Genomic DNA, 18,148 nt, shown 5'->3' on the forward strand with positions numbered 1-18,148 from the left:
GCAAGATCTACTATTAGCACCATTTAAAGTTGAAGAAACCAAGTCACAGAAAATCACCTAACATGTCCAAGGTTATTAAAGTAGGAGGTAGAAGAGTCTGTATTCAAACCCAGGCTGTCCAATACTGAAGCCCGACTCATGACTGCCCTCTGCCTACTGGAGAGGAGAAACTGGGAGGTAGGGGGTCCTACCGGGGGCAAGCGATAGAGAAGAGGAAAATTAAGAAGTTAGTTGGCGGAAATGAAGTACTAGATGTCTTAGTAGTAGGCTTAGTGGTAAGTAGAAAAGTTTAGGTTTGAGAGACAATAGTATACCAATTTATATCTCATTTTCACAATCATCTCATAACCAATAGAAAAGCAGAATGCTACACTGGTAACACACGGCATTAGGTTTAAAGTTACGTGGACTCTCCTGTTGCATATAAATCTTCTGTTCATGTAGCCTGTTTTTATTAACAAACAAAAGAGAACCAATATTTTCACTTGTGCTCACACAGTGTAACAGCAATGGCAGGCATTCATATAGCTAACTCTACATCTTCAAGTTTTAACTGTTATGGAAATCTTTCCTTTTGTTTTTTTGTGTGTCTTCTAGGCCATTTTGAAAATGCTCAAGATATCTATGTTTCAAACCCTGTCCATTTGGTCCTAAATCTAATTAGGCATTCTCCCCTCTAATTTGGGGCATATTTCACCATTCAATCTTTCAGTGCCTAATACAGTGCTAGACACTGATGTGGATCCACAAGCAGGTAGTTAAAAGCATGGTCTTATCACTCGCCCAGGATTAGCATAACCCTCTCCCTCCCAGAACAATTTGCAGGTTGACAATATTTTCTCATGACCTAAAAACAAGAGAACTTTAATACAAGCCTCTATTATCAAGACCCTCTACTCCTCTTCCTCCTCCTCCCCAACTCCTTCCCTTTGCCCTCATTATTGTGCAAATTCCATATGATTTTAAATCATGTTTAATGTATTTCCTACTACGTATAATTAAGAAGTTGAATACGAGATATTTTTATAATATCTAATGGTCAAATTTGGCCCAATTTTTATTCTCTTGGCTCCACACTGTTGTTCATAAAAGTAGAACACATCATTTTTCATGCTTTATAGTCATCATCATTATTAAAGTTCATATTTATTGAGCAAGGAAATATGTTTCACAGGGACTAACATAATCCTCACTACTCCCTTTTAGGTAACTACTATTATTATCCCATTCTACAGATTGCCCCATAAACTGAGGCACTGAGATAAAGTAAATTGCCCAAGATTAAACATCTACCACCTTGTGGTGCCAGGATTCATCAGAGATGTTTTGACTCCAGAACTCATGTAAACATATCATTACCATTTTACTCAATGTGTAATATAATGAAGTTCCTTGACTGAGATACTGATCATTGACGTAGTTTCCAAAATATACAAACAGAAAACGTTATGCACACATTCAGAGAGAGTGAGAGAGAAGAAAAATTTTAAAAATTAACAAGGATGTTGAAACTAGTTTTCATTTAGAGCCAATGTTATACTTTCCCAATTACCCAACTGTTTGTGCTAATCTAGCATCCCTGGAAAGCAACCACCATAGGTACCACTGGGAAAGATGTTATCCAATGCTTCAATGGGTACGTAATGTTCTCAGTATTTACCTAAGTATTTGATTCCAGAATTACAATCTGTCCTGTTAATATTTTACCTTTAGTGTTCTTTGTAGGGGCACTTTTATTGCTTGAGTACTTCTCAAGCTAGTTAGAAACAAAATATATTGCATGTAACTCAAAGTGGCTTCCAATGTGCATATTGCTTCAGAAGCATCAAATGCCGTATTTGCTGATGTGAAACAAAGCACACCTGGGATTTATTGACAGTTCATTCTGTTCAGTCCTACATGTGGCCTTTTTTGTTGGTAGATACTCTAAGGCTAAAATAAAATAAGATCTGTTGACTATTTACAACATCGTTAAATGAATGAAAAATATGATCTGTTTTATTTTCTAATAGAATCAACCAAATAATTACAAATAAAAGAGCCAAGACAATAATTATTCCTAATGTTTGTAATCAGATGATAAAATAACCCACTATTATCGAAATAAAGTACAAAGAAAAATATATTTTTATCTTCAATATTTGTGTTGGCTAATCAATGACCCAACTAAAATTTCTGAATAGTTTAGGTCTACATAAGAGGTGTTTGCTCTTGGCTTTTACTTTTGTTTTGTTTTGTTCTGTTTTGTTTCTAAATGTCCTAGCAATCTAGACACAGGCAACAGGGAATGGTAAAAGATTTAATGGTCAAAGACAGTTCTCAGAGTTGAACTAACTAGAACACAGGAGTTGGGTTGATTCCCATACCAGCTCTCTGGAGTCAGGGCTTCCACAGAATAGATTATCTAAAATAAAAGTCTTTAGAGCATTCTTTACTAATGATAACATAAGGACAGGGATCTGATAAACTTTGGAAATCATATTTTTGGCTTTGAAAATGCACAGTTGTAACAAATTGGGCAATTTACCTAGTTTGTTAAATCCTCATTTTTTTCATTTCAGTTTTCTCAGCTATGCAATGGTAATAAAATTGAAGAGTATGTATAAGGATTAAATGACATTATACATGTTAAACACCTAGCACATATCTTGGAAATTAGGGGGTAGGGTATTATAGTGAAGACCTTCTGCCTCAGCTCCCAATGTTTGAGCCCCAATTCTTGCTCCATTCTTCACTAGCTGTGTGACCTGAGGACTACATAGCACTTAGAAGAGTGCTCAGTGAGACTGACACTCAGCAACATCACGACTTCTCCACATTCTACTCATTATTAACAATTCTATTCCACTTCTACTATTCTCTTTTGCCTTCCCTCTCCCCAACTCTTCCCTTCCTCCCCCTTTCCAGGACAGTAACCAAAATATGCAGGCTAATACATGGGGCATTGACTTACTCCCCCTGAAACAGTCCAACTCTGGCAGTTGTGCCTCATCAACAGAAGTTGTGCAATTTTAATCTTTTCCAATTAGTTCTCCTCAAAATAGCCAGATGTTTTATTTGGCGTCACCACTGGACAGATCAACTGAAAACAATAAATGCAATTCAAACTCATGGCCTAAGGAACATCATATGACTTTCAATTAACAAGGTTAACCACTGGAAACTAATGCTAACATATTAAGAAAAGGATAACTACTGAATACTGCTTGACAATCCATTTTTTAAAACAAATCTTTCCAAATCTATCCACTTTAGCTTCAGATTTTTCATTGTCAGAGACAATATTCTTACAGATAGCCTTGAAAAACAAAAACCGAGCTACAGTATCTATTTACTCAGAGAAGTTAAATGGTGCATGTAACATCTCTGTTACACAATACACAACAGTGACTGACGTTAGCCCTTAAATTACATTTGTCATTCACTTTGACTGCAAAGTGACCTATACTTATTTATGTTGGTTTTCAACAGATAATGCCCTTCAGTTTTCAACGAACACCAAAAAATAAACATAGTCTGGTTAAACAAGGATAATCCAAATTTTCTAAATTAGCCAAACACCAAGCAAGAGTTAGTCCACAAATGTCCATCATTACATATGTTGGCAGAGAAAAAGGCACCAAATGGTGGCTTCTAGATTTTTCCATTACTTGCCCTCCTTCTCTCATACTTAGTGGAAAAAGTATAAGCTTTTGATTCAGTTTGTATAAGCACAAATCTCAGCTCCATTTTTTAGTAATTTCTTAGTCTTTGGCAAAATAGTAAATCTCTCTGTACCTCAGCATCTTCATCTATAAAGTGGAAATGGCAATTACAGTAACCTCCTGAGAGACTTGAGACGGTTAAATGAGACAATACACATAATGCTCTTCAAACAATGATTGGGATACAGTAAGTGCTCAATATGTGTTAGTTACCAATATCCTCCGTAACACTACTTTAAAAACTTCATGCACTCTACTCACCACCGAGACATCCCTAGCCTTTAAGGGTAAGAGAAGAGTAATTTATTAAATCACCAGTGTATGTCAACAACTTGAACATTAGTATCACCTTAACCAAGAATCAGATTTTATGTCTGTATGCTACAGTTGCAACGAGGGTCAGGAATCAAACATGTGACTCAGAAAGATCCCTCTGCCAGTGTTTGAACAACAAACTGAAATAAGTCCAGATATGAGATTATGGCAATAATCAAAAGGAAAGATGTTGAGGATCTAAATACAGGCAGGTGCAGCTATTAGGTAAAGAGTAATAGAGACACGAAATATATGAAAGAGACAAAAACTATACAAGTATATCACTGATGTAATAAGGCACATCAAATAAATCTAATAAATATAGTACCAAATAAATCAAACTATATCAAATTATTTTTTAAAACTTTATAGATCAGGGGCCCATCTTACTTTTCTCTAGTATATACCCCATGCAACAATTATTATTAACCCCCAATTTTTCTCAACTCTTATTTTTTAAATAATTATAATATCTCTCATTGCAGAAGATAGAAAGAATGCTTACAGCTGGTAAAATATGATTAGCTTCATTAGTACATGAGGCTAAACTATCCATATGTTAATCAATATATTTATGTTAATTGCTAATTTTCATGTCTCGCACAAAGGTGCAAATTGTGGCATCATCTGACCTTCAAGGCACACATGATATCAGCGATGTTTTTTTTTCTTACTAAGTTGTGCAACTGCTAAAATTAATTGCACCCCAGGGCTATTATATTATGCATGAATTGTCACCGAAATGAATGACAATGTTTGAGAGGAGCAAAAGAATAGGGATTTAGATATGTTCTCAGGGAACGCTGCCAGCTACATGACAACTGACATGATACCCAATTACAAGATCACTAATGAAGGCTATCAAACAAGCCCGTGCATTTTTGCCCATCATTAGGATTTTTGACCTCGGCTTTTGAATTTTCTTTCAGTAAATGGGGAAAGAAGCTTTTCAGAATAGTTTTTTCTGGCTTTCTGACACTAGGATTTATCATTTGAATAAGTCATAAAATATGGTAATTTTGCTGTGCCCAATTCTAACATGTAACAAAATAGCAACAATATACTTTGATTTTATTTTTCCTATCTCAGAACTCCAAAAGAGCTAAGAAAGTCAGATATGTGGTTCTCCTTTTAAGACTGAAACAATAACAGTGAAATTCCAAAAGTTTGATTTCATGGGGAACACAAGATGTGTCATGGAGAAAAATATACTCTTCATTGTTATCTTTATCGGAATGAAATTTAGCTAGTTAAAAGTGTAGGTTACATAGCTACTTCGTTCAGAAATAAGATGAAGATGATGGTGTTAGTTTCTCCATATACAAAGTGGAGCCAACTTTTATTCCACAAGATAATCAATGAATATCTTAATCCTTTCCATGAAATTCTTAGAAGTGTAAATGTAGACACATATAGTATGACGTAAATACATATGTATTCATTTTATTATGTATGATTTAATACATATACTAAAATATATACAGATATATACATATTATTTAGTATATATTTAGTGCATGCATGTGTATGTGTTTGTCTGTCTGTCTAAGGTTTCACCAAAGGGACCTAGAATCTGTTTAATATTACCTTGTAGAAGAAAAGTTAGCACCACTTATGCCTAATACACACAGGCTCACACACACACACACAGAGGACCCGTTTAATATTTTTAGGGAGTGACGTCAGCATCATGGTGGCATAAGATGTCCCTCCTTTTTGTCCCCATTTTTTAACAACTAATTTGGTATCCATCCATGAACAGTGCCTCTGTGGGAGTTGTGGGATCCAGTGTCATATGCCAAGGGAATCAGGAGGAGTCTCGTCCACCTGGGCATGGAGGAATAGGCACACAGACCTCAGTATGGGCTGTGGAAGCAGCCAGAGCTTACGAACTGGTCACAGCCTCTCTGAGCCTCAGTCAGGGAAAACCAGGAGGGTGATGTCTTGGATAGACACCCATGGATGGGAGAGACTATGTACAAGTCTAGCCATCCCAAAGGGAGACTCCAGAACTCCGTTCAAGACCCTCCCCCAGAAAAGTACAAGTTTGGATGCATTGGAGAGGGTAAGAAGAACTTTGCCACCACCACCCCTCCCCCAAGGCAGCACAACATGAAGCCAGCCAACTGAACAACACAGGGGACCACTTCCGCAGGGAAAGAGAGAGTGCCTGGCTACCCAAGCTGTGCAGGAAGCTGCTGAAGAAACCCATTTCTAAGTGCAGCACCCCGAGATTTGAGGCAGGACCTCCATGACTGGGGAGAGGAAGGAGATCAGGAAGGAGGCAGATAAGAACATCAAAGGGCATTAAAAGGACATGGTTCCTGCTGACTGCTTGCAGAACCCCAGCAGGAATCTCACCTATAAGCCACTGGGAGAACCTCACTCAAGGATCCCCCTACCCTCCCTGCAGGCACCCCAACAGCCCAAGTGCTAAACTCATACCTCCCCCCACTCAGAGGCCAGCTCCTTGTGTGGAATCATAAGTGCAGCTGTGAGAGAAAGCTCCAGAAAACAGGGAGTCCCCTCAAAAAATAGGCTGGGGACTGTGGGCAAGGGAGAAACTACAGCCTTTAGCTGTAGTATCACCTTCTGGAAAACAAAAGAGGTTTTCAATAGCCAGACTGGTGAGTTGTAAGAACGAGAAAAGACATACAGTAGTCCCCCCTTTATCTGTGGGGTATACATTCCAAGACCCCCAGTGGATGCCTGACACCCTGATTAGTACTGAAACCTATACATACCATGTTTTCCCTATACACACATACCTATGATAAAGTTTCATTTATAAAGTAGGCACGGTAAGTGGTTAACAAGAATAACTAATAATAAAGTTGGCTCTGGGGCCATTATTAGGTAAATTAAGGGTTACTTGAAGAAAGTCACCACAATATCATGATAGTTAATTTGATCACTGAGATGGCTACCAAGTGACTAATAGCCAGGTAGTGTAGACAGCATGAATACACTGAACAAAGGCATGATTCATGTCCCAGGTGGGACAGAGTGAGACAGTATGAGATGAAACCACTTAGAATGCCATGGAATTTAAAATTTATGAATTATTATTTCTGAAATTTTCCATTTAATGTTTTTGGACCACGGTTGAAAGAAGATAACAAACTGTGGAAAGCAAAACAGTGGATAAGGGGTGAATATTATAAAAGCTTAAGAATCTGGACATAAGCAAGAAGTGTGGAACAAGTGTATTTGTATAGGGTTGGAGAAAGTACCCGAGATAAGCAGGACAAAGAGTATGTCCTACCAGAAAACAACAAGTAAAGACTTAAAGAGGTGTCTGCTGCTTCCTATGTGAAGACAGCAATGCAAAGCTCCAAGGAGCATGAAGAATCAGGGAAACAGGTCATCACCAAAAGATAACAATAATACTCCAGTAACCAAATTCAAAAGAATGCAATTTTGTGATTTAGCTGATAAAGAATTCAAAATAGCTGCTTTGAGAAAACAAGCAGCTACAAGAAAACACAGAAAGACAATTTAATGAAATCATAAAAATATCTTTCTTTTGAACAAAATGAGAAATTATGAAAGAGATAGAAATCATAAAAAGTACTAACAGAAATTCTAGATCTGAAGAATTCAATAAACAAATGAAAAAGGAAATGCAATAAAGTGCATCTAGAGCAGACGAGATCAAACAGAAGATAGAATCAATGATCAGAGGATAGGAACTTTGAAATAACCCAGTCAGAGGAGAAAAAAGGAAAAAGAACAAATAGGAGCGAAGGCAACCTACGTGATCTATGGGACACCATCACATGTACAAATATTACATAAATTGGGATTCCAGAAGGAGAATAGGGGGAAAAAGGGGCTGAAAGTTTATTTAAAGAAATAATAGCTCAGAACATTCCAAACTTGGGGAGAGAAATGGACATCCAAGTTCACAAAGCTAATAGATCACTCTAGTATCTCAATTCAAAAATATCCCCAAGACACATGATAATGAAACCATCAAAAATCAGAGACAAAGAGAGAATCCTAAAAGCATCAAGAGAAAAAGATATTCTGAGCTACAAAAGAACCCTGGTTAGTTTATGAGTGGATTCTCAGGAGAAACCCTACAGGCCAGGAAAGAGTAGAATGACATATTCAAAGTGTTGAAAGAAAAAAATTGCCAGCCAAGAATACTTTATTTGGTAAAGTTATCCTTCAGATATGAAGGAGAAATAAAGACTTTCCTAGACAAACAGAAGTGGAGCAAGTTCATCACCACTAGTTTGAAGGCAAGCTCATCAAATCTGCTTTGCAAGAAAAACTGAAAGGAGTTCTTCAAGCAGAAATGGAAAGATTCTAATTAGTAACAATGAAAACGTATGAAAATATACAACAAACTGATAAAAGTAAATACACAGTCAAATTTAGAAAACTCTAATCCTGTAATAAGAGGACGAATTAACCATTTAACTATAGTAGAAATATTGGTGGAAAACAATATTGAAAATAACAATACCCTTTATAATTTGTTAATGAATGCCCAATACAAAACGAGGTAAATTGTGACAACAAATACATTAAAGGGGGGAAGTAAAAGGTTAGAGCTTTTGTATACAATTGAAGTTAACTGGCTCTCAGCTTAAAAGGGACTGTTTTATCCATAAGATGTTTTATGTAAGCTTTATGGTAACCACAAAGCAAAAACCTATAGTTGATTCACAAAAGACAAAACAGGAATATTAGAGCATATTACCATGGAAAATCACTAATTTACAAACCTAGAAGAAAGAGGAAAAAGGGAACAAGGGGAATACAAAACAGCCAGAAAGCAATTGTAAGATGGTATTGGTAAGTCCTTATATATTAATAATTACTTTAAACGTAAATGGATGAATTCACCAACCAAAAGGTACAGAGTGTCTGGATGGATAAAAAAACCAATATCCAACTATATGCTGCCTACAGGAGACTCATTTCAGCTATAAGGACACACACAGACTCAGACAGAGGGGTTGGAAAAAGATATTCCATGCAAGTGGAAACCAAAAGAAACTGAGGGTAGCTATACTAATACCACACAAAATAGACTTTAACCCAAAGACAATAATGAGAAATAAAGAAGGTCAATATACAATGATAAAGGAGTCAATTCATCAAGAAGACATAACATCATAAATATATATAGACCAACATCGGAGTACTTAAATATATTATGCAAATACTAACAGATCTGAGGGGAGAAATAGACACCAATACAATAATAAAGGAGGACTTCAATATTTCCCCTTTCAGCAATGGATAGATCATCAAGACAGAAAATCAACAAAGAAACATTGGGTTTGTACAATACATTAGACTAAATGGACCTAAAAGATATTTATAGAACATTCCATCCAACAGAAGAACGAACATTCCTTCTGAATTGCACTCAGAACATTCTCCAGGATAAACCATATGATAGGACAAAAAAAAGGTCTTAGCAAATTTAAGAACACTGAAATCATTCCAAGGATCTTTTCCAACCACAATGGTATGAAACTAGATACAAACAACAAGAGGAATGCTGAAAAATCTACAAATATGTGGAAATTAAACAACATACTCCTGAACGACCAATGGGTCAAAGAAGAAATCAAAAGAGAAATAAAAAAACTCAAAGCAAATAAAAATGGAGACAAACACACAAAAACTTATGGGATGCTGCAAAAGCAGTTCTGAGAGAGAAGTTTATAGTGATAAATAACTACATTAAGAAACAAGAAAGATATCAAATAAACAACCTAACTTTACATCTCAAAAACTAGAAAAAGAAGAACAAACTAGGCCCAAAGTGAGAAGGAAGGAAATAACAAATATTAGAACAGAAATAAATGAAATAGAGACCAGATGGACAATAGAAAAGATCAATGAAATTAAGAGCTGGTTTTTTGAAAAGATAAACAAATACACAAACCTTTAGCTAGACTAAAAGAAAAGAGAGAGAAAGAACATTCAAATAAACAAAATCAGAAATGAAAGAGAGACATTATAACAGAAATACAAGGGATGACAAGAGACGACTATGAATAATTATATGCCAACAGATTGGACAAGCTTGAAGAAAGGGATAAATGCCTAGAAATATACAAATTATCACGAAGAAACAGACGATCTGAACAAACCAATGAGTAAGAAGATTGAATCAGTAATAAAAACCTACCAACACAGAGAAGCCTAGGACCAGGAGGGCTTTTCACTGGTGAATTCTACTAAACTTTTAAAGAAGAATTAATGCCAATCTTTCTCAAACTCTTCCAAAAAACTGAAGAGGAGAGAACACTCCCAAACTCATTTTACAAGGCTAGTATCACCCTAATACCAAAACAAGACAATGACACTGCAAGAAAAGAACAGAACAGACCAATTCATCCCTGATGAATACAGATACAAAAATGCTCAAGAAAATACTAGCAAACCAAAATCAACAGCACATTAAAAAGATCCTACGCCATGATCAAGTGAGATTTATCCCTAGGATGCAAGGGTGGTTCAACATATGCAAACCAATAAATGTGACACACCACATTAACAGAGTAAAGATAAAAAATCACATGATTCTCTCAATAAATGCAGAAGTATTTGACAAAATACAACATCCTTTCCTTATAAAAATCCTTTAAATTGAATATAAAAGGAACATACCTCAACATAAAAAGCATATACAACAAACCCACAGCTAACATCACACTCAGTGGTAAAATGTTAAAATCTTTTCCTCTAAGATCAGGAACAAGACAAGAGTGCCCAGTCTCACCATTCTTATTCGACATAATACTGGAAGTCCTAGCTAGAGCAATTAGGCAAGCAAAAGAAATAAAAGGAATCCAAATTGTAAAAGAAGTAAAATTATTATTTGCAGATGATAGAGAAAACCCTATAGACTCAACAAATAAACTGTTGAAACTAATTAATGAATTCAGTCAAATTTGCGGGATATAAATTCAACATAGAAAAATCAGTTGCATTTCAATAAACTAACAATGAAATATCTGAAAAAGAAAACTACCCAATTCACCATAGCATAAAAGTCAATAAGACACCTAGGAATAAATTTGACCAAGGAAGTGAGACATCTATACAATGCAAACTATAACTCTTTGATGAAAGAAATTGAATAAAATACAAATGGAAAGATGTCTCATGTTCATGGTTTAGAAGAATATCATTGAAATGTCCATACTACCCAAAGCAATCTATAGATTCAGTGCAATCCCTATCAAGATTTTAATGGCATTATTCACAGAAATAGAAAAAACAATCCTAAAATTTGTATGGAACCACAAAAGACCCTAAAGAATCAAAACAATCCTGACAAAGAACAAAGCCAGAGGCATCACACTTTCTGATTTCAAACTATACTTCAAAGCTATAGTAATTAAAGCAGTATAGTATTAGCACAAAAACAGACACATAGACCAATGGAAGAGAATAGAAAGCCCAGAAATAAACCCCAGCATATACGGTCAACTAATATTGGATAAGACAGCCAAGAATATACCCCAGGGAAAGGAGAGTGTCTTCAATAAATGGTGCTGAGAAAATTGTATAACTACATACAGAAAAATGAAATTGGACCCTTATCTTATACCACTCACAAAAATTAACCTGAAATGGATGAAAGACTTAAACATGAGACCTGATACCATAAAACTCCTAGAAGAAAACATAGAGAAAAATCTTCTAGATATAGGTCTTGGCACTGATATTTTAGATATGACACCACAAGCACGAGCAACAAAAGCAAAATCAAGCAGGACCGCATCAAAATAAAAAGCTTCTGCACAGCAAAAGAAACAAGCAAAAATTGCAAAGGCAACCTATGAAATGGAAGAAAATATTTACAGACCATGTATCAGACAAGCGGTTAATATCCAAAATACAGAAGAGAACTCAAAATATAGAAAGAACTCTTACAACTCAATAACAAAATCAATTTAAAAATGGGCAAAGGATCTGTATTGACATTTTTCCAAAGAAGACACACAAATGGCCAACAGGTACAAGAAAAGGTGCTCAACATCACTAATCATCACTGAAATGCAAATCAAAACCACAATGAGATATCACCTTACACCTGTTAGAATGGCTATCATCAAGAAGACAAGAGATAACAAGGGTTTGTAAGGGTGCAGAAAAAAAGAGAACACTTGAGCAGTCTTGGTGGGAATATAAATTCATACAGTCACTATAGAAAACTCTATGGAAGTTCCTCAAGAAATTAAAAATAGAGGAGCTGGCCCCATGGCTGAGTGGTTAAGTTCACGCACTCCGCTGCAGGCGGCCCAGTGTTTCGTTGGTTCGAATCCTGGGCGTGGACATGGCACTGCTCATCAAACCACACTGAGGCAGTGCCCCACATGCCACAACTAGAAGGACTCACAACGAAGAATATGCAACTATGTACCAGGGGGCTTTGGGGAGAAAAAGGAAAAAAATAAAAAATAAAATCTTAAAAAAAAAAATAGAACTACCATACCATCCAGCAATCCCACTTCTGGATCTATATCCAAAGGAAGTAAAACAGGATATTGAAAAGATATTTGCACGCCCCTGTTTATTGCAGCGTTGTTCACCATAGCCAAGATACAGAAATAACCTAAGTGTCCATCGATGGATGAATGAATAAAGAAGATGTGTGTGTGAATATTACTATATATATAAATATTATTATATATATGAATAATTATTCAGCCATGAGAAAGGACATCCTGACATTTGCAACAACAGGGATGGACCTTGAAGGCATCATGCTAAGTGAGATAAGTTAGACAGAGAAAGACAAACAGTATAATGCTATTACTTAGATACGGAATCCAAAAATATCCAACCCCTAGAAACAGTAGAACGGTGGTTGCCAGAGGCTGGGAGATGGGGGAATTGAGGAGATGTTTAAGGTTAGAAACTTGTAACAAGTAGATAGATAAATTCTGGAGATCTAATGCACAGCATAGTGATGATAGTCAACAATACTGTGTTATAAACTCCAAAGTTGCTAAGAGATTAGATCTTAGTTATTCTCACCACAAAAAAGAAATGATAATTATATGATGTGATAGAGGTGTTAGCCAATGCTACAGTGGTAATCATATTGCAATAGACAAATGTACCAAATAAACTCATTGTACACCTTAAACTTACATGCAATGTTATATGTCAATTATATCTTAAAAATAATCATAGTTATATATAATATTTTTTCTGTATTTATGGAAAATTATAACCATATCCACCTCCAGGTTAGGTCCCACGGTCAGGGAAATCAAATCTGATTGGTGATTTGTTTCTCTTATTTAAAAATTGTTTCAATTTTTCTTGAATTAATTCCATACCTCTTAAAATAGAGCCCAATGTTTATTCTTAAGAATGCAATTAATATCTTCTTAGTAGAGTGCTAGGTCATTTCGCTGGCCAAGCTCCTTAAAATATGATGAAAGGAGGAGGCAAAGGGGTATGGAGAAGAGGAGAAGTTGAAAAAGTTATGGAAAGGAGATGGACCGCTCAAGAAGCCCTGAACACCTACATTATAATGGCGGAGTTGTTGGTAGCTGTCTACCAACGACTTGGAAGCAATACCGCTGTTAATGGTTGGACTCTAACCTTGTCCTCCTTACAGATGACTCTGTTTTTGATCTTGGCACCCAGCTCACCACAAAAATCATCCATGTTGCTCCAGACCAGACTGTCTAGCTGACCCAAAGAATCATGAGAAATAGCAAATGTCTATTGGAAACCCCTAAGTTTTGGGGTGGCTGAATAAGCAGCAGGTGAGAACTAACACATTGCAGTAATCCACTGAGATTATGTATTTGATTCAACAGCTAGGTTTTCTTTTGCTGACAAATACAACCAATAACACAACTGACACAGCAGAGTATCACAATCCCATGGTTGAGAACTACTGGCCTGGGGAACAGGCGATCAAATTCTATAACTGAAAGTGCTGTTAGTAGATTTCCATTTCAGCGGTTTAAAAGCTGTTTTGTGGGTGCCCTGGTTTTCAGGAAAAGCTTCAAAGGCTGTTTTGAAAGAAAGGCCAACATTTTGTTCTGCTTCTAGTGGACCACATATGTTAAATATAGGGCTTTCATTTCAAGAAAGTTTTCATTTCATAAAAAAGGGTCACTTGAAAATAATTTTTTATAAAATTGTGAAATCACTAATTTTGCCCAACTGCACTAGAATTATTAAGCTAAGACCCAGAGAAGCCAGGTGGTTTGTTCAAGTTCATGTAAGTGGGGGTGACAGAGAAGGAATCCAAACTCCTTTTTCTATCCACCTGACTCGGGGTTTTGCCTCCTACAACACCCTGAGACTTTTAATTTGCAGGATGAAGATGCCTCTGCAGCTCCAAAGGGCTAGCACCCTATAGGCCAAGAAGTGTAAAATCTTAGCATCTATGCTTTGGGTTTTTTTTTTTATTCAATCAACAAATATTCACTAAACAACAGTCATTGTCACCTACGTGTAGGTCCCACCTTTCTCATGTTTCCCTTGGAAGGAGGAGGCCAACCTAAAATTACAAAATATCAGGACTGAGACAGCAGTTTTACAAAGCTCGAAGTCTCATTAGCCACTGTGTTTAGTAAGATAAGCAAAACTCTATTCCCACTCCCCCGTTTTTTTTTTTAAAGAAAAATCAGTCCTTTAGTCTTATATTGTATCTACATAGCTTTTAATATTCAGTGTTGTTTTTATGTAATTCATTAGAAAGTATAGGAACTTTAGCCCCCAAATAAGCCATCATTATACTGGATTGCCAACACACCAAAGTACAGTTTGAGTGTTGTAAATGAGCTCCATTCATTTTGCAAACTAAGAACAAGTCAATAGTGTTTGTTTACCAGGTCAGGACTAATGAGGGCACTGTATTTTTCTCTTTCTTCTACTCTGCAGTTAGTGAACTCACAGATGGTATATGTTCAGGGAAATATCTGTTTAGCATGGAGTAAAATCATAGGTATAAATGAAAACCTGTTATTCTTGGATAAGAACATATGTGTCTCACAGTAAATTCCACATCTGGTTTACCCAGGGTTCAGCTTTATCAAGCAGTCTTTCTTAAGAGTTACCATGCCCACTTCTCTGTGCAGGGTAAATGGATATGCATATGAATAACAACCGCTTACAAAGAAAATATCACATTTTCCAACCCAAAAAAACTGTAACGAAAAGTTTGCCAGAAACCATCACAGACAGAGCTGGAGCAAACCTTTAAAAGTCATACATTTAAGCCCCTTGGTTACATCAGAATTGTTAATAGAGGCCTTGCTAAATTTTAGATACGTTTTGGATAGGATGCTTCTCCTGGTGCCAAGGAGAAATTCACACATTTTAGACTTAATGAAATTGATGCAAAATTAAGGAAGTTTATCTCACAAATAATAATCACCACATTCCTACCTTGGAAGAAGGAGTTGTAGAAAGAGGGTGTTATCCCCTAGATCAGCTTCAGCTACCATTTTGGAGACCATGTGCCGTACACTGTTGCTCCATTTGGTCATTTAATTGTCTGTGTAATCTGACAAGGCAAACATTATTATCATCTCTTTTCTACAGGTAAGGAAACTGAAAGACAAAAATACATCAGAAAAATAGTAACTTTGTAGTAGAGAAATCTTGCAGGTACTACCTGTGGTTGGCAGACTAATGTATCCCCCCCCTAAAAAAACCCACATTCTAATCATTCGAACATGTGAATACATTATCTTACACAGCAAAAAGGGAATTAAGGTTGTAGACAGAATTAAGGTTGCTAATCAACTGACCTTAAAATAGGTAGATCATCCTGGATTAACCGGGTAGGTCGTGTATAATCACAAGGGTTGGTAAAAGAGGAAGGGGGAAACAGAAGAAGATATTAGTCAAAGGGACATTTGGTGATGCTGGCTTTGAAGATAGAGGAAGACAAGCCAAGGAGGGCAGCAGCCTCGAGAAAGTAGAAAAGGCAAGGAAGCAGATTCTCCTTCAGAGCCTGCAGAAAGGAACAGAGCCCTGCTAATACCTTGATTTTAGCCCACAGATAACTCTGTTGTACTTCTAACCTAGAAAACTATTGGAAAATGTTTGTGTTGTTTTAAGACACTAAGTTTGTGCCAGTTTTTTACAGCAGAAATAGGAAATACACTCCTGTAGCCAAGTGACAAGCTTCACATCACTGTTGATATCATGTGCCCCTAATACAATGTGATGAAGAGGGCACTCCGTCACCATGATATTCTTCCCTAAAACTCATCACCCCAGTCTAATCATGAGAACACATCAGATAAACCCAAATGGAGGGGCAGTCTAGAAAATACTTAAAGAGTCCTTTTCCAAAGTTTCAAGGTCATGAAAACAAGGAGAGATTGAGAAGCTGCCATAGACCTTCCTTGCTATATACCAAAGACACACGCCTGACTAGAACCCATGTCTTCTAGTTCTAAACTCTATTTCCTCTTTTTCCCCCCAGTGTACTGTTCTGTCCTCGGTCTCATCATCCACTCAGACTGAACTTGTCTGACCTATCCATACCATTAATTCAATTAAAGTCACAATTACCTGGAAAAAAAGAACAAGGTTAAATTATTTGCTTAAAATTACCAAGTGAATGGTTAAAAGAAAAACGAAAGAAAAATCTTAGAAGTTTGTAGATTAAGGATTTTTTTTGGCTCATTTAACAGCAATTGAATGAATTAAACTTTTTTTCCCCCAAAATTAGAGAACTTGTCTTATAATGCCTTTGAAAGGCTCTAATTTCCAATATATCAAAGAGTGAATCTTATTCTTCTCATTCCATGTTTAACAAATGTGAGTTAGTTGAGAAGATTGAGGAGAGGTAAGTCCAAACAGATTTACACGGGAGTGTGATGAGAAGAATTAGAAGGAGCAGAAGAGGCAGGAAGGGCGGGGTGGAGAAAGAGGAGGCAGAGATAGAGGACTTTGTCTAAAGTTTAACTGTAGAAATAGTACAAAACCGTAAGGTCATTAGAAAAGGAAAAGATTTTCGAAACTTAGTATTCCAACGCCCTTTCTGATTCACATATCTCTGCAAAACTGCTAACAAGCCCCACTCTTCCCATAATCCTACTTCCATCTTGTCTTAAACATAAATATGAGAAACTGTCAAATGGCTTGCCTTTCCAAAATCAAGCTATAATATGTCTATAGCAAAGCATTCCCCAGATTTTCTAGTCCAATAAACATTGCCTAAAAAGGAAATGACTCTGGTCTGGCATTAGTCCCCCAAAAATTTATTCTATGATCACTGCATTCTTTTCTAAGTATTCACAAAGTAACTGTTTATTAACCCAGTTTGAGAACTTAACCAGGGGGTGATGTTATGCTCACGCATCAATTCTATAGTTCAGCATTATCCTACTCTTTGACATTTTCAAGATTTCAGTCTTTGACACTAGGTTGTCAATGGTTTCCCAGTGGTAAACAATCCTAATGGTAAATAATCAAAAACTATTTTTTGCATGAACTTTTCACTGTATGGTAACATGAAAATTATTCTCCTTAGTGGAAAAAGACATTTTAAAATAACAGAACTTCCATCCACAGAAGTGTTCAAGCAAATTCCATCCGTGGAGTCATGGATGATTCCATGTCATAGAGTTAAGTGCTGCTGCTTTCTTTCTGTCACCTGTGGATTTTAGTCTTTCCAGTGTAGTGGTACATCCACCACAGAGATGTAATGTATTTGTTCATTCAACAAATAGTTACTGGAAAAAAACTTTTATTTGATTACTATGTACTAAATACTGAGCTGAACACTGAGGGGACAAAGAAAAATAAGGCAAAATCTGAGCCTATAGAGTTTCTCCTCTTATCATTACCACAATTCATTTTAATTAATTGGAAGACTTATTAAATAAAAGTGTTTTCTAAAAACTTTTAAATTAAATCAATAGGTTAGATCCAAAGTATGGTGCTCAGTATCAACATTAACACCAAGGATTAACTATTCTACTACAGGACTTCTCAGAGCCTTAAATATGCTAATATGCATTGTAAATCTGTAGGAGCAGAAGAGAACATAGTCCACCCTCTGGATCCACAGGTTCCACATCCATGGATTCAACCAACTGCAATAGAAAGGCCTAGATGGTTGCACCTGTGCTGAACATGTATAGGCTTTTTTTCTGGTCATT

At 36.3% G+C, this 18,148-nt stretch overlaps 1 long non-coding RNA gene across 1 annotated transcript in view; it reads right to left on the reverse strand.

Annotated features, from left to right (window-relative positions):
• LOC138923957 (uncharacterized) overlaps positions 1-15,801 on the reverse strand; it is a 75,492-nt gene extending 59,691 nt beyond the window's left edge. Inside the window, exons 1-2 of the long non-coding RNA XR_011438335.1 lie at positions 15,782-15,801; positions 15,417-15,534 (exon numbers count right to left, since the gene is read on the reverse strand). This is a non-coding gene — a long non-coding RNA (uncharacterized lncRNA). The remainder of the gene's footprint in view (positions 1-15,416; positions 15,535-15,781) is intronic.
• Between the last annotated feature and the right edge of the window lie 2,347 nt (positions 15,802-18,148).

Source organism: Equus caballus, chromosome 4 (genome assembly GCF_041296265.1).
Source record: "Equus caballus isolate H_3958 breed thoroughbred chromosome 4, TB-T2T, whole genome shotgun sequence".
Classification (NCBI taxonomy): domain Eukaryota; kingdom Metazoa; phylum Chordata; class Mammalia; order Perissodactyla; family Equidae; genus Equus; species Equus caballus.